Source organism: Diabrotica virgifera, chromosome 1 (genome assembly GCF_917563875.1).
Source record: "Diabrotica virgifera virgifera chromosome 1, PGI_DIABVI_V3a".
In the NCBI taxonomy this organism is placed as follows: domain Eukaryota; kingdom Metazoa; phylum Arthropoda; class Insecta; order Coleoptera; family Chrysomelidae; genus Diabrotica; species Diabrotica virgifera.
The window spans coordinates 264,066,827-264,090,726 of NC_065443.1; the positions used below are offsets into that span (position 1 = coordinate 264,066,827).

At 33.5% G+C, this 23,900-nt stretch overlaps 1 protein-coding gene across 2 annotated transcripts in view; it reads right to left on the reverse strand.

The window, feature by feature from the left end:
* The window catches only part of LOC114344785 (uncharacterized), an 834,291-nt gene that overhangs the window by 49,707 nt on the left and 760,684 nt on the right, over window positions 1–23,900 (reverse strand). The window lies entirely within an intron of this gene.

Consider the following 23,900-nt stretch of genomic DNA (forward strand, 5'->3'; position numbering starts at 1 on the left):
TTGATGCACTTGTGTGCATCTTGCACAATAACCCTCGATAACATGATTACGGAGATGTTGTTTGTGAAATGGTTGAAAAAAGAAAAACTGCTTCCAAGTTTACATGAACCATATTTATATCTGTTATAGTTTCGGATAATGGTTAACGAATGAAAATATTTCATTTCTTCAGGATTCCTTTAACCCTGAGTTACTACAGTTAACCAAAAGGGATGAAAAATCAGAAATATTTATAGCTGACCAGATTATACATAGTTTTGGCATAATATATGTGAAGACTGCCTTCTTACCATTGTGGATTCAATCCCGTTGAACACGATAAATGTATGTGGGGAATATGCAAAACTTACTACGATAACTTTATTGAACGTAACAGTTACAGTGAGGAAGCAGTTTTGGAAATGTGGCAAGAAGCATTGAATACTGCTTCTCCTGCAATTTGTAAACAAAGTGTACGAAAATGTGAAAAATTAATGTAAAAAAGGTTTTTTTATTTTTTATATTGTTGGCCTTGGTAACCTTTAGCCACGTAATTCGTAATGAGTATTGTGTAGTGTGTGTGTTAAGTAAATGTGTTATTACTTAGTAAAGTTGACTTCATTGGATAGCCCACAAGGATAGGAATTTTATTTTTATTTATTAAATTTTTTAATAAAGAAAATTTTCCCACCCTTTTCCTACATCACAGAACGTTTTTTTAATAGCAATTCCATCATCAGAGCTTTTTACAGGTTAAAGGACATACTTGAGCCATCAAGATACTTATGGGGCTGAAAACCCTTTAGACCTTATATAATTATAAAATGTTTACATTACTGTATTCAATTTAAAGTAATGTTTAAATTATTCCTGGATTTAACATCAGGCAAATGATCAACGTAAGACTGTCAGATAGAAAAAGGAATTCCTGGGTAAGAAATATTACAAAAGTTAAAGATGCTACTCGTCAAACAGCTAAACTAAAATGGAAATTCGCCGGTCATACGATTAGACAAAAAGACGAAAGACGGAATAAAATTATTACAGAGTGGAGACCATGGACATATAAACGAAAGAGAGGAAGACCACAGATGAGATGGGTGGATGACCTAAAACACCAAGCAAGCTCAAAATGAATGCACATGGCTCAGGATACAGAAAGATGGAGGAGCGAAGGGAAGGCCTATGTCCAATATTAGATGTCGCAAGGCTAATAGAACATCAGGCACCACAGGAACATCACTTTAATTTTAATACAAGAATGTAAACAATATTTAAGGTCTAAACGGTGTTACCTACATACCTTGGTGGCTCAAGCATGTCCTTTAATCTGAAAAAAACACTGATGTTGGAACTGTTATTCCAAAAACGTTCTGTGATGTAACCCTTTTTAGGAATTTTAATAAAATATACATTTTATAAAGCTGAAACTGCTAGAGCTAATTACATGAAAATCTTAGACGAAACATTACCAAACATCGGTGAAAATTTAAGTATAGAAGAGCATTGGACTAACGACAACGATCGAAAGAGTAACAACATACAGTGCTAGTCAAAAGTCCGTACCCCCCCTCGTATCTTTTGAACGGTTATACCTACAATAGTGAGATTTGGAGGGAGGAAATAAACGGACGTAAGCTTCTTAACTAGTTATGACAGATGACGTAATCGTGACAGATGACGTTACAGAGCCACTGTGACCGATAATTTTAAATAGGACCTTATGGCAAGTGATATCTCGTTTGAAAGGTATTTAAAATACCTATTCAGTCATACTAATTTTTTTGGGTTTAGGTTGATTTTGATTTTGGTGAATAAATTAAATAAATATAATATTGTAGTTTCGAATTTAATTAATAAAAATTCAAATGTCCGCTTATGCATTTTTTGTCAAAAAAGTTGACGTTTTTTAATTCTCTAGTAGTTTTTACGTCAACGTCAACCTGTTTGACAAGTAATCATAGGCAGAATTTTGAATTTTTTTTAATTAAATGCGAAACTACAATTTTATATTTATTTTATTTGTTCATCAAAATTAGCTTAAACTCAAACAAAATTAGTATGACTGAATCGGTATTTTCAATACCTTTCAAACGAGGTATCACTTGCCATAAGGTCCCATTTAAAATTATCGGTCACAGTGGCTCTGTAACGTCATCTGTCACTATTACGTCACCTGTCATGACTAGTTAAGAAGCTTACGTCCGTTTATTTCCTCCCTCTAAATTTCACTATTATAGGTATAACCGTTCAAAAGATACGAGGGGGGGTTCGGACTTTTGACTAGCACTGTATAATAGTTCAGGAACTGAAGCTTTTCACCTCGCAATTTTTACAGAATGGATCAATTTGCTTGAAAATTTAAGAATAAGTAGTGGATAGTCCAAGGATCAAAATCTATATTATGTTGAAAGGCGCTTTTACCATGGGGGTGGTTGCCACCACATCTCTGGGGTGGAAATTTTTTATTATATTTTGACCGCAAAAGTTGATAAAAACATTCATTCTAAGCAAAACATGTTCCATACATTTTTTTGATAAAATTAATAGTTTTCGATTTATTCGCTATCGAAAGTGTTAGTTTTATATCTAAGAAATCAATGTTTTTCGGTATAGGTACTCATTTACAATTCACTCAATTTGTGCCGCAGACAAATTTTTTCCACACCATGTTCTTGGAAATGAAATAATCTACAATTTCCTATTTAAACATTCTGATGTTACCTAATCTTTCTATTTTGAAGAAAATCGGATTTTTTACTAAACTACAAAAATTCGTTATTCGTTTTTAATTCCAGTTTTTTAAAAATTAATTATTGTAAGCCAATCAAATTTCTAGAATCTATTAATAATAAATAAGTAAAGAAGAATGAATAAGGCCAATGACTTAAAACACCGTTAACTTACATTATTATGCTTCCAATTGGATTTCTCTTTTTTTTTTCAAAAAAATATATTGATTTTTTAACCGTAACTTTTTTATTTTTTATTTTAGAAAGTTTGGTGGTAAAGAATTTTATAGGTTTTTATGAGAGCTATAGGGCTATTAATATTAAATCCTTTTATTATCCTCAGTCTCAAAAAGAGGTGACTTTGAATGGGTTGGTAAAGGTGGCTTTTGCATGTTATTACAAGTTTTAATTGTAAATAGCTCACTTAACTTTTGCGGTAGAAAAAATTTTTGCAAACTAGTTTCTTAAGAATTAAATAACCTACAATTTCATATTTAAACATTTTTTCGTATCTCTGATGCTAATCTTTCTATTCCGAAGAAAAAAGTCATTTTTTACCAAACTACAAAAATTAGTTAATAGCTTTTAACTCCATTTTATTAAAAACTAATAATTTTAAGCCGGTCAAACTTCTAGAACCTATTAATAATACATAAGTAAAGAAGACCAAATAGGGTCAATGACTAATTTTAATTAGGCTGGTGATAAGGGGATTGTTTCCGATAAATTTTTTGCTGAAAAAATAAGGACTGACATTCTTTTCATTATAAGTCACTTAACTTTTGAGCTAGAGACTTTTTTTATTTCTACAGATAGATATTTTTAAATGCTTTAAATTAGTTTCAACAAGTTATCTTCGAAAAATGCATAGTTTTCCCGTCGTTTGACTTTGAATCTACAAAATTTAGCATTTGACGAAGAAGAGCTAACATATAAAAAGTATAGCTCGATTACTATTGGTTTTACGAAAAATTAGAAAACCGAATTTGTTTATTTTTTCAAAAGGTACATTTTTATTAAGCAAAGTTGTTTTGATGAAACGAAAACTTTTGGAGTTATTAGCCGAAAACTTATTAAAAACATTGATTTTTTCGATATAAAACTAACACTTTTGATAGCGAATAAATCGAAAACTATTAATTTTATCAAAAAAATGTATAGAACATTTCTTGATAGAATAAATGTTTTTACCAACTTTTCCGGTCTAAATATAATAAAAAATTTCCACCCCCGAGATGGGGTGGCAACCACCCCCGAGATGGGGTGGCAACCACCCCCATGGTAAAAGCGCCTTTCGACATCATATAGATTTTGATCCTTGGACTATCCACTACTTATTCTCAAATTTTCAAGCAAATCGATCCATTCTGTAAAAACTGCGAGGTTTTGTTCTATTGTAAGCTTCATTACTTGGACTATAAATATTTAGGAACGTGGCTAACCGAAGATGGAGATCAAACAAAAGAAATCAGATCTAGAATAGAAATGGCAAGAAACACGTTCATAAAATTGAAGAACTTACTTTGCAACCGTAACCTTAATCTAGAGATCCGCACAAGAATACTACGTTGTTACGTTTTTTCTACTTTACTATACGGCATGGAAGCGTGGACAATAAAACAGTCTGAAATCAAAAAATTAAACTCCTTTGAGATGTGGTGCTACAGGAGAATCCACAGAATATCGTGGACTGAAAAAGTAACTAATATAGAGGTGTTACAAAGAATGAAGAAAGAATATGAAGTCATAAAAACTGTTAAAATTAGAAAGATTCAATATCTGGGTCATATAATGAGGGGCGAGAGGTACGTATTACTTAGGTTACTTATGCAAGGGAAGATACAAGGGAAGAGAAACCCAGGACGACGCAAAATATCCTGGCTAAGAAATTTGAGAGAGTGGTTCGATGATTTCCAACCTCCGATAGGGGAAGGAACCTGAAGAAGGACTAAATGTAAAGAAGCCATGCACACAGCGGCTGACACTGTATTAAAACCTATCAAGACCAGAAAAAAGGAGAATTGGTTCGACGAAGAGTGTAGACATATTACAACAAAAAAATGAAGCATATAAGAGACTCTATAAGATAGGGACGGCTCTATAATTAGTAACAAGGAATAGATACTAAACAGATGGGCGCAACATTTTGAAGAACTGCTTAGTGGCAAATATGAAGATGGCGAGATGGAGGATCCCATGCTGCAAATTAATGAAAATGATCGGCAGCCACTCCCCACCGAAGAAGAAATTAGAGAAGCCATCTTAACACTTAAAAATAACAAATCCCCTGGTTCGGATAATCTCCCTGCTGAACTCTTCAAAAACGGCAGCGACACCCTCTTGAAACACATGCATAAACTGATAACTGCAATTTGGCAACAGAAAGAAACACCCACATACTGGAAGTTGGGTGTATTGTGTCCTCTACACAAAAAGGGAGACATGATGGTGTGTGATAATTATAGAGGCATCACTCTACTCAATATGGCATATAAAGCGTTGTCCAACGTAGTGTACAAAAGACTTCTCCTTCTCCCCTACGCTGAAGAAATGGTAGGAGGATATCAGTGCGGTTTCCATCCTAATAAATCAACAACGGACCAGATATTTACAGTGAGGCAGATCCTTGAAAAAACCCTAGAGTTCGGCGTCGACACCCACCACATATTCGTGGACTTCAAAGCCGCATACGACTCAGATAATAGAGGTATAGTATTTTTACTACAAAAGCGATATTACGTAGGTCAAAATGTTTGACGTAAGAGAACTGTCAAAACATTAGAATGTGATTTTTCATTATTGCCATGTTTATAATAAACATGGCAATAATGAAAAGTCACATTCTAATGTTTTGACAGTTCTCTTACGTCAAAAATTTTGACCTACGTAATATCGCTTTTGTAGTAAAAATACTATAAACTTCTACTTATTATGGTAGAATTTAAAATACCGCTTCATCTTGTCCAATTAACTGAACTTACGCTCACAGGAGCAGAGAGCGTGGTAAAGATCCAGAACGATTTCTCAAGGCAATTCCATTGCAAAAATAGACTAAGACCGGGTGATGGACTATCGTGTCTCTTATTTAACCTGGCATTAGAAAAAATAATACAAGAATCCCAAATTAATACGAATGGTACTATCTTTAACAAACCAGTACAAATTGTCGGATACGCAGATGACATAAACATCATAGGTAGATCTAAAGAACCTCTGACTGAAGCATTTCGGTCGTTAAGAGCATTTGCACAGAGAATGGGGCTAAATATAAATGTTCAAAAGACCAAATATATGTGTGGCACTAGGTCAAGCAACCCGACACCTACAAGAATAATAATATAATTGACGACCTACAACTAGAAGGTGTCGACACCTTTATATACTTAGGCTCGCTGCTAACTAAAGATAACAATGTCAGTGGAGAACTTAAAAGAAGAATAGTGCTCGCCACTAAGTGCTACTTGGTGCTACTATGACTTAAGAAAACAGATGGCCTCAAAAATACCTAGAAAAATTAAATTGACTGTCTACAAAACACTAATAAGACCAGTGCTAACATATGGCTCAGAAACTTGGTCACTTACTCAGAATGACCAAGAACTGCTCAAACGTTTTGAGCGAAAAATTCTAAAACGAATATATGGTGGCATAAAAGAACAAGGTTTGTGGCGCAGGCGTTACAACTTTGAGTTGTATAGAAGATTTGGAGAACCTGACGTTGTAAAATTCATTAAGGTAGCACGCCTTAGATGGATAGGTCATGTAATCAGGCGAGAGGAAGATGCCATAGTCAGAAAAGTTTTTGACCGAAGAGGGCCGATATGACAACGAGCAAGAGGAAGACCGAGACTTAGGTACCAAGACAACTTAAAGAATGCCAGAGACAGGGGCGAATGGAGGATTGTTCTGAAGAAGGCTTTGGCTCATAAAGAGCTGTAACGCCACTGATGATGATGATGATACCTTTTATAAAGCATTTTAGTAATGTTTTATTATTGTAATAGTGTATTTAATTTTTTCCCTTCGCGTTCGATTGTTGCACCCCCACTGTCTGCGGCGACAACCCTCTCAGTCACGAAAACCCTTTTCCTAAGGAAATTCGGCTTTCCCTTTCATTGGTAGTCACTGTTCGATGCGGATTCGAATTTTATGAGAACAGTCGAGGAATTCGGAATTCTTGAGGCGACCGAAATGTGACAATTTTCAATTTGAATTTGTCTCGTGGTGTTTCGTCCTTCTGGAGAACGAATTAAAGCGAATGGCAAGGAGGTGAAGGACGAGAGAAGAGCAAGAGGGATTCTTCTTCGTAGGCATATGCTGCTCTCGTCGGGAATTAGCATTCGTTGTAAAATTAGCAAAGCGGAAAGACGATCTGGCGTTGGTTTTCTGCATGGAATTTATAGAGTTGATGTGTCAAAGGGAGATTTACATAGGAGAGGTGTGTATTTTGGAGGTTTGGAATTTCTATAAATGTTATTTTTTCTTTTTAGCGAAAGTAAAAATACATAAGCAAATTTTATTTGTAAATCTTTGAAACCGAATTTAATTGCAACGTCATAGAATTCGGGCTAATTATCAGCCAGGAATAGGAACGGGCTTTCCTATTCGACGTGTGCAAGTACTTGGAGGGGATACAAGAAACGATAGTGCGCGAGTCGCGGAGAAATCTTGCAACTTTCTAACATATTTCTTAAATATTTCATATTGTCAAATTGACGTATATTTCTGTCATTTTAGAAAATGGAATTTCGCAAATGCTGTGTTATAAATTGTAAAAATTATACATATGTTGCTCGACAATATTGATATGATATGCAAATATTCAAGCGAATTTAGTTAATTGTATTTTGTTCTTCTTTTATTGAGTTATATCCCTCGCGATAATTCGCCCAGCTTACACCAGGGAAATACTCTTGTATTGCTCTGGGCAATCGAATATTTCCAAATATATATGCTAAAGCCTCAATTTTTTTAAATATTTATTAGCAGGAACATCTTCTTATAGGGACAGAGAGTCCCTACAGGTAAGACAATATTATAACATAAGGGTTAAAACTTTCATCGTTTTGAGGTCTAATATTTATTTTTTTTTAATTCAAAGTTGGGAATTGATTAATTGATATTTATAAGTTAAATTTGGCTAAGTTAAGGAATTTAAGCAACAGGTTAATCCTACAGGGATTAAGGTTGGACATCAGTAGGCAAATTTCAATGGGAGTAGGGATATTCGTTTTAGCTAATTCTTTATATAGGTCAAAACTGGGTGACATATTTATAGGGCACTCAAAAATCAGATGATTTAAGGACCCAACACAGTCACACTATGGGTTGTCTTTTACTCCTATCCTGAATAGCACAATGAATCGGAGTAGCACAATGACCTGTCCTCATTCTAATAATGGTGGTTATATGTCTTCTCTCTTGGTGTGCAAAATTGTGGTACCAGGGGAGTTTATCTATCTGACCTACAATTTTAGAGTAAAATGAATTATTTCGATTTTTCCCCTGCCATTCTTGCTTCCACCGATGATGTCTGGTAGAAAGTTGGAATAGTGAAGAGTGATACCATCAGCTACATTTAAGGTTCTACCTATATTAGCTAGTTTTTCAACCACCATGTTCCCTTTAACATTCGAGTGTCCTGGAATTAATAATTAATTTTATTTACTACATACCTACAATGTTGACGTTTTAATTACATAACCTGAATCTTACTTTTTCTTCTTATTATTTTTTTGGACTATGGTCTTGACAATTGTCCAGTAACCAGGACCAATATAATTGGGCAATATAATTAAAAGTGCTAAAAATGTTGCTGAGTTATAGTCCGTCCGCTATAACTTTTCCCATGCGGTACGATTCATTTTCAATCAAATTAAGTCAAAACAGAAAGTGAAACGTACGCCGATGTGTGCAGTATAATATAGTATACAGCATACAACATGTATATACACATCGACGCGTCGTTTCAACTTATGTTTTGACTTAATTTGATTGAAAATGAATCGTACCGCATGGGAAAAGTTATAGCGGACGGACTATATGAAACCAGGTGTTGCTCTTCCGAACTTGGACGGTCCCAATACGTGATTTGATCACCTGTGTATAATAGTTGTTTTCGGTTACGATTATTTTTAAGTATGTATATCTGTCCACCTTTTGAACGAGTTCGTCCCTAATCCATAACGGTTGTTGTGTATGGTCATGAATTGCGTCTTTTTATATTTAAAGTAACTCCGGCCTCTTCGCTACTGTCTTCAATATTATTTATCAGGACCAAAAATTCTTCAATCGATTCTGCGATTACTAACTTATCATCGGTTATCTAATGTTATTTATATTTTATTTATAGATTCTCCTTTTTGAACTACCTCCTCTGAATATAGGTTCAAGAGTTGCAGAGAAAGTATGAATCCCTGCTTCTATCTATCTACCTAATCAGCCCTAAACATCCATCTTTGGATATAGGCCTCCTCTTCCTTCTTCCGTGTTTCCCTATTTTGGGCAATTTGCATCCATTTTAACCCAGTGTATTTCTACCGGTCATCTGACCATCGCACCTGTGGCCTTCTCCTTTTTAGTTTGTGGTTCCACGATCTCCAAGGTATAATCGTCTTAGTTCATCTTTCATCCTTCTGCTGTAGGGTTTGCTACTTAGGTTGAGACATTTCACTTTTGTTTTGTTACGGATCCACTCGTTTCTTTTCCCTCTTACCTATTTTTATATTACTATTTCTTCTGATAGTTCGTTGCCAATCGTTACAGAGGCAACTAGATTAAAGTACAGGTTTGACATTATTCTAATATCATTTCATATCTTGATTTTTATCTTGAAGTAGCTGTAGGAGAGAGTACGTAGGACTTTATCAAATGTCTTGTTGGAATCAAGTAAACATATATAAAAAGGTTGGTTAATATCCATACACCTTTGCGCCAATACGTTAAGGGCAAACAAGGCCTCTCTTATACCCATTATGTCTCTAAAGTCAAACTGAATGTTACTAATTTCTTGCTCCAGTGCGGCGTTTTGAAAATCATCATTATCATCAATGGCGTTACAACTCTTTGTGAGTCTTTGGCGCGTTTACTATTGCCTTCTGTACATCAGGAAATTTACTACCAACATCTCTGTTACTGAATATATCACCAACTACAGGGCAATCTATTTAAAACTTATAAAATTAGCTAAAAAATTGTGCTATCAAAATCGTCTGAGAAGCTCTAAAAGTGTTAAAAAAGGAACTTGGTCCATAAACGATTTTCAAAATAAAACTCACACAGCTCAAACATTTGCCCTTCCAGACCCAGAAAATATAAATGAATACTTTGTAAATGTGAGTAAAACTATAACATCAACTATTGTGTCACAACAAGATCCCATCTCCTGTCGCCCTAATTCAAGAAAGGTCTCGAATTCATTATTTATAATACCGGTTGATAAATCTGAACTGATCCAAACAATCAATAGTATCAAAAGCAAATCTTCCTGTAGTACCGATGGACTATCCATAAAAATTGTCTCAAATCTCCCAGACAGTGTGTTGAGAGTCCTCATCTCTCTAATTAATGATTCTTTTGAGAAAGGTAAATTTCCAGAGTGCCTAAGACGGCCATTATTATTTCTCTTCATAAGGGTGGTGAAAAATCTAATGCCTGCAATTATAGACCTATCTACCGGTACTCTCCAAAATTATTGAGAGACTCATAAAAGCCCGACTTATGTCCTTTCTCGTTGATAACAACATTTTATCACAAAATCAGTTTGGCTTTTTAAATAATAAATGTACCACAGATGCCATGTTTTCTGTACTACATGAGGTTTATCAAGCATTAAACAATAATCTGCACACTGCCACTGTTTTTTGTAATTATGCCAAAGCTTTTGATTGTGTAAATAACGACATTTTGAGAAAAAACTATATTTCTATGGAATTCGAGGTATTTCTTCGAACTGGTTTCAATCTTACTTAGATAATAGGAAACAACTGGTTAGAGCAAATGATACAGACTCTAGTCTAAAAAATGTTGTATGTGGGGTACCACAACAAGGTTCAGTATTGGGTCCTCTACTTTTCCTTATCTTTATTAATGACATCACTAGCTTAAAAATTGAGGGAAAAGTTTTTCTTTTTGCTGATGATACCAGTATCACTTGGAGCATATCTTTTTGCTTTTACCAGTATCACTTGGAGCAACTCAAATATCGCAACTCTTCATGCTACTATAACTTCTGATCTACTTACAATAAAATCCTGGTCCGATTCAAATTTACTACCTTTTAACGTAGATAAAACATTAGCATAATCCTATAATGGAGCTCTTCAACCCTTACCCCTTCATAACAGCCAGATCGGTATCGTTGATTCTGTAAAGTTTCTTGGTATTTTTTTAGATAGCAACCTTAAATGGTCTCTTCATATTGATGTGTTAAGCAAGAAACTATCCTCAGATTACTTTGCAATAAGATCTGTTTCAAAAGAAATGAATTTAGCCTCTTCCAAAATAACATATTTTTCTTTGTTCGAGTCCCATCTTCGATATGGTCTCCCTTTTTGGGGTTCTGGTACGGCTGCCCAATCCGATGTTATTTTTAAATTACAAAAAAGAGCAATAAGATATCTGTTTGGCCTTAGAAGAACAACACATTGCAGAAGCTACTTTAAAGATCACAGGATTCTAACACTGCGTTCTTTATATATTTTAGAAACTGTTTGCTTAATTCGTAAACATCTACTTGTCGTTCCAGCAAGACCTAGACATGACTATTCCACCAGAAATTCTACCTTTGACATCTATTTACCGATCCCGTCCAGTGAGTTAGTAAAGAAATCTATATTATATTCTGCAAAAAAACTTTACAACCATCTCCCTCTACAACTTAAATCTGCAACATCTTTCCCCAAGTTCCGTAAAATGGACTAAAGCCTATTTATCTGAAAGACCATATTATTCAATAGCAGAGTTTCTTAACCAATAACCAAGAAAGTACAGTATTCTTATTTATAAGTAGAAACTTAATCTATATTTGAGTGTCATATGCAGCAGCTTAACTTAACTTAATAAACTTCTTAAGGTGATACAGTAGCGGTCAACAGGTAGCCAAAACGCGTTCCAATATTGCGGCTGTAATTTTGAATATTTTTCGAGATATTTGGCACACGTATTCGTAATATAATAAAGAATGGCTGTACAGAGCCCAATTTGAAAAATATATTAATATGTGGAAATTACTCTGTAATTAAATACAATATTAAAAAAACGAGTATTCTTATTTATAAGTAGAATCTTAATCTATATTTGAGTGTCATATGCAGCAGCTTAACTTAACTTAATAAACTTCTTAAGGTGATACAGTAGCGGTCAACAGGTAGCCAAAACGCGTTCCAATATTGCGGCTGTAATTTTGAATATTTTTCGAGATATTTGGCACACGTATTCGTAATATAATAAAGAATGGCTGTACAGAGCCCAATTTGAAAAATATATTAATATGTGGAAATTACTCTGTAATTAAATACAATATTAAAAAAACGAGCCTGTACCGCCATTAAGAAGAACAAAAAAAATACACTTTCTTCAAATAAATTTTTTATCCGATGCCTAGATTTTGTGTCATTTTGGAACTACTAATCAAATAAAAAATTTTAGTAGTTCCAAAATGACACAAAATCTAGGCATCGGATAAAAAAGTTTATTTGAAGAAAGTGTATTTTTTTGTTCTTCTTAATGGCGGTACAGGCTCGTTTTTTTAGTATTGTATTTAATTACAGAGTATTTTCCACATAATAATATATTTTTCAAATTGGGCTCTGTACCGCCATTCTTTATTATATTACGAATACGTGCGCCAAATATCTCGAATAAATATTCAAAATTACAGCCGCAATCTTGGAACGCGCTTTCGCTATCTGTTGATCGCTACTGTTTCCTCTTAAGGTAGATTAGGCAATTTGCAATTTTTTTTTAATTTTGCAATATATTGTTACTCTTGTTTGTTTCACTTCATTATATTTTATTTATATTGACGATTTATATCATTTTAGAAAATTGTATTTGTTATTTGTTATTGTTCTTATTTATGATTCTTGTAAACTTTGTCTATAAAATTGTTAAATTTTTCATGAAAATAAAGCATATTTCTATTCTATTCTATTCCATGTTTGTCGGTACTGTGCCACTAATTCCCACTGTCGCACTCCCTTTTCTCTAGATCTTCTTTGACTGCATCTTTCCACCTTTTTCTAGGCCGTCCTACAGACCTTCTGCCATCTGGCCTTTCCCAGAATATATTGTTTATATATTGTTTATATACTGCCCATCTGAGTATATTGGCCTTTATATATCTGACTAAATTTTCCTTTCCGAATAGAGACTCTAACTCGTTATTGTATCTGCACCTCCATTCGTTTGTCACGCTGTCTCTGCAAGGGCCATATATCATTCGAAGGATTTTACGTTCCCCACCAGCAATTTGTTTACTTCTCTTTTTGTTAGCGTCCATGTTTCGTTTCTATACGCGACTGCTGGTCGTATTATGGTCTTATATATCTGGATTTTTGCACCTCGTGAAGGAAGTTTTGACTTCATTAGATGTTGCATTGCAAAGAAAGATCTGTTTCCTGCCATTATTCGCTTTTAAACTTCTCGCTCTATTTTGTTGTAATTCGTGATTGTTGCTCCTAGATATTTAAATTCTTTAACCACTTCGAAGTTATGATCGTTTATAGCAATGTTTTGCCTTATTCGCCGTCGTTCTTGTTTTGAGACGACCATGTATTTTGTTTTGTCTTGCACATTTTTGTTGCGACGCTGTCGGTTAGGTTAGATGAAAAGTTAAGGTTTTTTGGCAGATATGTGTGATGATTTTTGTAAGTACATTATTGTACAGTAAATACCTTACTTTTTATTCGTATTTGGTTTATTTCATGGGTAGCAGCACTAATATATTATGTAGGTAGTGCTGCGTTAAATTACCCTACATGTTAGAAATGTGATATGTTGTCTTATTTTCTGAAAACGATCTGATGGAGCAAATCTGGTGGCATTTTTGGATTCAGCAGACCCAAATTACCTAGAAGCAGTAAAAAAATTTTCGGCAGCAAACTGTGTGTTTACCAGTGTTATTGGTATGATAACTAATTTTTGTTGAAAAGTGCACTTACAACATAATGTGCCCTACACCTTCGACATGATTTGTGAATTTAGACCTACTGATTTTTCCTTATCATTGTTTCTTTTCTGATTTTTTACCTCTGGCTACATAATTCAGTCTTTCATTCCCACTCTATATACGAGTAGAATAGATATAGCCTTAGGAACATGTGTTCCGTCCTCAAAATGCTAGAATTCCTCTCTGCGGCATCAATCGTCGAATAAAAACAAATTTAAATTTTGTGTTTCTTTTCCGCCTGATCTTTCAATCGACCTTTTTCGCTTTTCGGTGTATCGAGGAGATCGTTCAGGAGAGGGTGAAAAGGGACCGTAGTGACTTTTATTTTTTGAAGAGCTCATGCATTAAAGAAACCTGTAACGCATTTATTTATTTTATGTCCTAAATATTTCCGGGACGTTTAGCACGTGTGGAGAGTTTGTAATGGTCGTTTTGCAAACGTTACTACGTCTTCAGCATGTACAGGGTTATTCACTATATTTTGACCCCCTCTGTAAACTGCTTTATTTACAGAATTAGAAAGAAATGTAAAATACAAAAGTTATTCGATTTTTAAATTATGATTTTTTGACATATATATCGTACTAGTGACGTAATCGATGATTTTTTTAAATGAGAATAGGGGTCGAGTGCTAGCTTATTCTGCTAGCTGAAAAGTTATTCAATTCCCTATTCAGTAATATAAGCATTAACATTATTAATTATACAAGGTGTCAACATTTTTTTTTAAATTAAATTAATTGACACAAAAAGAAGAATGTATGTAATTTATTTAATTCAAAATACATTCTACTGCTGTCCGAAAACAGAAATAAATGTTTATTGAACAAATAAACATTACTTTTCACTTAAATTCAATGTTCAAGCTGCCACCCATCTGCCTATTGGCAGTTTGAACATTGAATTTAAGCAAAAATCAATGTTTATTTGTGCAATAAACTTTTATTTCTGTTTTCTAAGAGCAGTAAAATGTATTTTAAATTAAATAAATTACATACATTCTTCTGTTTGTGTCAATTAATTTAATTTAAAAAAAATTTTTTGGACACCCTGTATAATTAATCACGTTAATGTTTATATTAATGAATGTGGAATTGAATAACCTTTCAAACGAGCTAGCACTCGACCCCTATTCCAATTTAAAAAAATAGTCGATTACGTCATCACGCACAAATGGATGACGTCACTAGTACGATATATATGTCAAAAATCATAATTTAAAAATCGAATAATTTTTTTATTTTACATTTTTTTGTAATTCTGTAAATAAAGCAGTTTACAGGGGGGTCAAAATATATAGTCCGTTCTTTAACGGTAAAATATTGCAAAACCTCTAAATTTTAAAGAACCGCTTGGATTGACATGAAATTTGGCATACACATAGCTAACAAGTCAAAGAAAAAAAATGATATTGTGCCGATATGTGCTTTTGCCCCGGGGGTGGTTTTCATCCCTTCTTGGGGGTAAAAAAATATTCGTCCAAAGAAAGTCAGGAAATGGATAAACTGGCTAATTTTAAGTAACTTTTGTTCTATAGAGTTTTTTCACTAAGTCAATACTTTTCGAGTTATTTGGCAGTGAATATGTTCATTTTTTCAACAAAATAACCACGCTTTTAGACGGTTTTTCCCAAATAACTCAAATAGTAAGTATTTTGTCGAAAAAACATTCTTAGCAAAAATATAGCATGTAAAATTTTTTAAAAAATGGTGTATTTATCACGTCTCTACACCTAGTAGAAGCAGAGTTATACCTAATGCTAAATAGGTTCATATTCGTCAAATTCCAAATGGAATACTTTAACGTGAAATAACCAAAAATGAAGCACATTTCGGGGAAAACTCATTACAAACTATTTAAAGTGTTTTAAAAAGACTTCATTTTTGCTTTATAAAAAAAATTTCTAGCATCAAAATTAAACAAGTTACGCTCAAAATAAAGTTAGTCCCTTTTGGTTTTGGTAAAAAAATCGAGAAAATCACCCCCTAATTAGTATCCTAAATGAACTTAATCGTTACGACTTCACAAGTTTCTGGACTCGTGTATATATTGTTTATATGATCTGTAAGTTTCATCGGTTCAAAGTCCTTATTATTGAAAGGGCTGTAGTTAAAAGGGGTTGAACGAGTCACTGATCACGAATGTATGCAAATTTAGAAACACCAAATCTTAATCAATTTTTGGCTAACAGAAAAACAAAAAAATACATGCTATTCAGAAAAGCAAATCTGACTTTTTTTATTTTTCGAAATTTTTGGTATCTCTAACAATTTAAGTTATTTTGAAAAAAAGCATATTTTTCAAAATTTAAATTTTTAAAAATTTTATTTTGAAACCAAATTTTTTCAAAAATAAGCACTTTGAATCGATGAAACTTAATGATCATATAAACACAACATAATTAAAATAATTTGTGGAGCGGTAACGATTAATTTCATTTAAGTTGCTAATTAGGGGGTGGTCTTCCTTATTTTTTTTTGCAAAAACAAAAGGGACCAACTTTATTTTAAGCGTAACTTGCTTAAATTTAATGCTAGAAACTGTTTGTAAAAACAGAAATAAAGCTTTTTTTAAACACTTTAAAAAAGTTATAATAGGTTTTCCCCAAAAAGTGCTTAATTTTTTGGATATTTCACGTCGAAATATTCTATTTGAAATTTGGTGAACATGAATCTATTTTTCATTGGCTATAACTCTGGTTCTACGAATTCCAGAGACCTAACGAGTACACCATTATTTTTACTTTTTTATAGGCTATATTTTTGCTAAGAACGTTTTTTTCGACAAAATACTTACTTTTTGAGCTATTTGCGAAAAACCGTCTAAAAATGTGGTTATTTTGTTGAAAAATTAACATATTCACTCGCAAATAACTCGAAAAGTGTTGACTTGGCGAAAAAGCTCTATAGAACAAAAGTTACTTAAAATTAGTCAGTTTACCCATTTCCGGACTTATTTTTGGACATATATTTTTTCACCCCCAATAGGGGGAGAAAGTCACCCCCAGGGCAAAAGCACACATCGGCACAATATCACTTTCTTTCTTTGACATGTAAGCTATACGTATGCCAAATTTCATGTCAATCCAAGCGGTTCTTTAAAATTTAGAGCAAAAACCGTGAAAGAATGGACTAATAGTGAATAACCCTGTACATATTACTTTTTAAAAATAAGTGCAGGTAGACCAGACCGCATCTGCGAAAAAGTCTATGTTTGGATGTGAGAGGTGCCATTCAAATTTTTGCAGAAAAAATCAGGTTGTAACTTCAGTAATAATAATTCACTGAACCTTTCTCTCAAATAGGTCCCGATTAATGAAAAAATCGAATATTTAAAAATATCAAAAAACATCGTTTTTTCTCTACTTTCCTTCCTTAGAGCGTTGATTGATAAATATACCTGTATATTTATCAGTCAAGGCTTCTTCTTCTTCTTCACGTGCCATCTCCGCAACGGAGGTTGGCAATCATCATGGCTATTCTGATCTTAGATGCTGCTGCTCTAAACAGTTCGGTTGATGTGCATCCGTACCATTCCCTCAAGTTACGCAACCACGAAATTCGTCTCCTTCCTACACTTCTCTTGCCCTGTATAATCCCCTGTATAATCAACTGAAGTATGTTGTATCTCTCATTACGCATAACATGCCCCAGGTACTGCAGCTTTCGTGTCTTGATGGTTTCCAAAATTTCCAGTCTTTTGTTGACTCTTCTCATGACTTCGTTGTTTGTTGTATGTTCGGTCCATGATATCTTCAGGATTCTTCTATACACCCACAGTTCAAATCCTTCCAACTTTTTAGTAGTCGGTGCGTTAAGAGTCCATGCTTCTATCCCGTAAAGCAGAGTCGAGAAAATGTAACACCTTGCCAGCCTAACTCTCAAGTCTAATTTCAGTTCTCTTGCACAAAGTACCTTTCTCATTTTATTGAAGTTTGTTCTTGCTTTCTCTATTCGAACTTTGATTTCTTTGGAGTAATCGTTTGTGTGATTAATTATTGTGCTATCAAGGCTTATAGCTTTAAAATGATTCATATTGGAGCAAAGTCGTACGGAAACAAAATAAAGATAATCGAATTTTTTATGAGATACGGCTCGATAAATTTTTTTTTAATTCATTACCCTTGGTGCAAAATAGCAATAAATACAAAAAAGTGCGAGGAAACAAATTTTTTATTCAATGTTTTTCCACTACTAAGATTTCTTTTAGGACCTTCATAATTCACCTAGAATATTTATAATAAAACAGTACACGAGATTTCATTAAAATCCATTTGATATATTTTTTAAAATCATTCACAACAAAAACTAGACTATGTAGAAATTTGCCAATTTTTTGCCAACATACTTTACAAAGTTGAAATCGGACTATTTGTGGGGCCTCAGAAATGTTTTAAAACTATAAAAAATTTGGCTTATATACAAATAGAATATCTGGGAATTATTAGATTAAACTAAATGCAGATAAGATGTTGGAAAAGACTCGACAAGACGCTTCTTTAAAAAGAAAAAAAAGTTAAATTGCGAGAAGTGGTTCCCGAGATACAACCAGTCAAAGTTGACTAGAATTTGCTATGAAGTTGTAAACAATGAGATGGTAATCTTTAAACCATTATTTTTCGGTCCTAATTCTCCATACAAAATTTCATATCTTCAAGATACTCATAACATAATATATTATAATAAAAAAATGATCGGTATTACCTACGCGTGAAAATTCCAAAATGCCAAAAAAAACTAAGTTGAAGAAAATATGATTTTAAAGTTCAAAATCAGTAGGTATGCGTAAAAAAAGTATTTTCTCGACTTCCAATAGAGCAATTTTATTCTTTTTTTTTTTTAATCCGAAGTAACTCAAGTAAAGCCACCTAACTAACGCATTATCACATTCCAAAGATGCTGTACTTTTGTTAAAATAAATAAATTTACACTAAGCATAAAAATTAACGCACCACCTTAAAATGGGACATTTTTGAGGTCTTGTATTTTCGAAACCTCTAGTCCGATTTTAGTGATTTTTTTAATATGTTATAGCTTTATTCTTCAAGAATATCGATGTAATAATATTGTTGCTAAACAGATAAATGTCATTGTATACCGGGTGTAACAATGGCAGCGTGTTTTTTCCTCAAAGTTTCTAACACCCTGTGGAATATTTTTACGTATATAAAATATTGAAATTAAAACTCAACTGTATCCTTAGGCTTTCTTAACATTATGCTTTTTGATTCATTCGCTTATGTTGGATAATAAGAAAGTTAGGTACTTTAACAACTAGCAAGGTTCTTCATCAATACAGGGAGCTTCTAAATAAGTGCGACACTTTAATTAAGGAGTAATTCTGCATGAAAAAATAATGACCGTTTGCTTTATAAACATATGTCCGCAAAAGCTTCGTTTCCGTGATACGAATTGTTGATTTTTTTCTTACAAACTGACGATTTATTTATTGCTCTAAAACCGGTTGAGATATGCAAATGAAATTTGGTAGCTTTTAAGAGCTAATTATTGCGCATTTTTTGGCGTACAAATTTTATATTCACCACTGGCGTGCATACGGGTAATATGACCGGGAATATGACCCATATGCACGCCATGGTTAGATATTAAAGTACCTAACTTTTTTATTATCCCACATAAGCGAATGAATCGAAAAGCATAATGTTAAGAAAGCCTAAGGCTAAAGTAAAGTTTTAATTTAAATATTTTATATGCTCTAGAATATTCTACAGGGTGTTCCAAACTTTGAAAAACACGCTATCATTGTTACACCCGGTATACAATGACACGTACCTGCTGAGCAATAGTATTACTACATCCATATTCTTGAAGAATAACGCTATAATATACCAAAAAAATCACTCAAATCGGACAACAGGTTTAGGAAATACGAGACATCAAAAATGTCCCATTTTTACGGTGGTGCGTTAATTTTGATGCTTATTGTATTTATACAACAATAACAAATAACAAAATAAAATTAAATATTTTTTCCACCTACCTCTACCGAAAGTATACTTTTCCGGACCTGATTGTAGGGAGCAAAGTTGTACTTTTCCTCCCTAGGGAGGAAAATATTTTTCCTCCGTAGGGAGGAAAAGTAAAAGTGACGTCATGGTATTTCATTCATGAAATATAACTTATTGACGCCCTGTATAATATCTATTTTCTATTACGAAGTATCTATACATTTTAAAGTTTATTTATAAAACATCCTGTATTTTGCAGAATGGTAAAAAACAGTAAATTGTTATTTTGATTTAACAATGTTAACATTATTAATTTGACTTATATTTGACAGTTGACAGTTATATTGTACCTATGTGTTGTTTTAGTTCTAATAGATTTTGTTGGTTAGTTACATAAATAAATTAAGTAAAAATGAAAAAATGACTTGTTATTTGAGGAAGGTGGAAAACCCATATGTATAACATGGGAGTAAAGTGCCTTTTCCTCCCTTGAATGATTACTGCCCTCCGCTACGCGTCGGGCAGTAAACTTCATTCTCGAGAGGAAAAGTTACACTTTCCTCCCTTGTTATACAACTAGCTATTTCCTATCTTTTATACATTTTTTAGAATAACTTACCACATGGTACCTTTTAAGGCTCTAAATACCATAAAATATTGTCATTCGAAAACTGTATAATTATTTAAAAAAATTAAAATTTGTGTTAATAATTTTTTTTGTCGGGCTGGGGGCGGACTGAACGGTTTCAACGGATTTGATTTCTCTCCAGAACAATATACATATCTTCTGTGTTTATATTTCCTTGACCAAAAACGATGTTATTAAAAATCTTTGAATATTGTAATTTTTTTTATTAATATTCCGGAGCTATTTGAGAGGAAGGATAAGTCAATTATTATTACTAAAGTTATGATCAAACTTTTTATGCAAAAATCCGAATGCGAATGCCACTTCTCACATCCACTTCAAAACAGATTCGCCCTGGTCTATGGAAAAATAAAAAGTTGGTTTAAGCCAGTTTTGAATTTGACAATTTATATTCCCCTCCAAAATCTTCCTCTTTACTGTTAGTGCCATCTCTTCTTTTCGTTTATTCATAATACAACTTCACCAATTTTTATGGCTCTTATCATGCCTTCTCACACAATACACATCGGTCAACCTCAAATACACATCCCGCTTCTCAAATAGACCCTCGGCTGATATAGAAAGTTCTAGTATATTAGTATCCTGGATTTGACGTGAGCCGGAGTCTCGCAGCAGGTGAACGAGTACATTAAAGGCACCTCAAGACAATATTGATCAAACCCAAGGGTTACTCTAAACGCATTTCAACCTAACAAACTCCATCACAAACTGTTCTCTGGAAAGGGAATTAATTCTGGAGAATCCAGTGAAGGCTCCCTGGAGAAAAGGGGAAGGGTTTCAACTTCTGGTGGCGGTAAGTGTTTAATTGGACTTGTTTTTGTATACGTCGGGGAATATAAATAGAGAGGTAACAAAATGGAAATATATGAGAGTATTATCTAACTTGGTTGGTAAGAGGCAACGCGGTCCCATTTCACTAACATTATTTACACATACACTGAAGCATGTTTCTAGAACATAGGATTAAAGAGATACGGGAAGAAATATAAATGAAAAATGTGCCAACCACTTGGTAAATAGAAATACGATCAGAAAATTACAAAAATAATTTTAAGTTTTGGATTAAAACTAAACAGTAATAGGATCAAATTTTCAAACAGCGAAACAGAGTGATTACTGTCAACATTTGTAATGATACCGAAAAAAAAAACGCTAAACAATGTAGACCACGTCTATGTAGCGTAGTGTAACAATGTCTAATGAGCCATGTACTGAAATATTTCTTAAGAATACTGCACTAGAGAATTTAAAACAAAGTAACAGTACAACTAAGCGAAACACAGTTTGGTTTCAGAATCTTTGAAAAAGAGACATTCTATTTTCAGTCAGAAGAAGAACCAGTATTAACAAAAATTAAAGAAACTTCTAGAAATAATGAAAAATTCGAAAATGTTTCTAGAAGATTCGACGAAAGTTCTCAAATAATTAAAGAAGTATGTAGTCAGAACAACGAGAAATTCGAAAATGTTTCTCAAATAATTTAAGAAACTTTAACAAATGTTTCCAAAATATTTGAGAAACTTCTCAAGTAGTTAAAGAAGTATGTACACAGAACAATGAGAAATTTGAAGAAGTTTTTAGAACAATTGATAAGATACAGAAAAATGTAGAAGACGTAGAAGAGAAGATTAAACAAATAGAGAGCATAACTAGTACGAAAGTGCTACCACCACTTAATGTAGTAGTTTTAGATCTTGTAGTGAAAGAAAAATCACTGAGATAGGAAATGATACATCATATGAGATTCAAATTGCCACGATTAATTTGATGAGAAGTCTTCTTGGTCCATATACCTTAGAGAGTTTGAAGGTATTGCGACTGCCAATCATTAGACTGAACAAGAAAAGGCTGTTTCCTTGACTGATGCTTTACGAGGTGATGCTGCGGATATACTAAGATATATTCCTAAGGGCTAAGAAAAATGTTACTAGACTTTGTTCATTCGATTAAAAAAGCGCTATGGAGATGCCCATCTACAACAAGTCTACAAAGCACAACTGCGGTGTAGAATTCAACGAGCAAGTGAAAATCTGCAAGAATTCAAAGCAGATTTTGCTCGTATGGTGCGGTTGGCTTATTGGGAGGCGACAGACAGTATTGTGGAAGAATGTGCTGTAGATACCTTCGTCAATGGGTTGAAAGAGAGTGAACTACAGAAAGTTTTACGACTAGCAAGAACAACAGTTTTAGATGAAGCGTTCGCTATTGCCTTGGAACATGAAACAGCTTCAAGGAACTATCGAATACGAACCGCTGAAAAAAGGTGACAAACAAAACGATAAATGTTTGGACGAAATGGTACAAAACGTGTTTCTTAACACGATGCCGAAGAGACACGCGAAGAGGACTGGAAGAGTTTGTTCAAATACCGATGCTCTTTCGAGGTGGTCATGCAGTACAAATTGTAATCACCGTCTTAAATTAGAGGAACGACTTTGCCCCCTGAGACGAACCATCTTCATTAATCATAAAATGGAAGCCTCAACAGCTACAAGACGCTTAACCAGATAATCCATGTGTAAAAAGACTCTTGGATTGGATGCGTCGAAGTGAGAGACTTTCTTGCCAAGACATTAGTGCATAAAGTCCAGAAGCCAAGTCCTACTGAAGCCAGTGGAATTGCCTGGTACTAAAAGATGGCCTGTGCAGAACCTTTAAGAACGATGATGGTACAGAATCCAAGATTCAGTTGATTGTACCTAAAAGTAAAGTGTCAGAAGTATTGCGTCAGTTGCATGACGCTGCATCAGGTGGACAGAAATAGCCCGATCAACGAACAATCTGACCCCCAAAATAAATAAAGAAAGGATAAAAATTTGGGAATAGGTAGTTGAAATTGTCTATTATTATATAAGAAAAAGTATACAATTCTCCCTCCATTTTTGTAAAATGGAGGGGAATACCCCCCACTCGAAGATGAAAAAAATGCATTCAAAATAAGACCGGAATTGGATAAAATGACTAATTCTATACAGCTTTCCTTCTATAGAGTTTTTTCACTAAGTAAATACTTTTCGAGTTATCTGCGAGTGAATATGTTCATGTTTAACAAAATAAAACATGTTTTTGGACGGTTTTTCGGAGATAACTCAAAAAGTAAGTATTTTAGCGAAAAAAATATTCTTAGCAAAAATATAGCCCATAAAAAATTGAAAAAATGGTGTATACATGAGGCCTGCAGACCCAGTAGAAGCAGAGTTGCAGCTAATAAAAAATAGGTAATCCTTCTTCGTCAAATTCCAAGTCGAATATTTCAATGTGAAATAACCCAAAAACGAAACACTTTTTGGGGGAAAATTCATTTTAACTTTTTTAAAGTGTTGAAAAAAGGTTTATTTTTGTTTTTTAAAAAAACTTGTAATATTAAAAGTAAGTGAATTACGCTCAAAATATTGTTGGTCC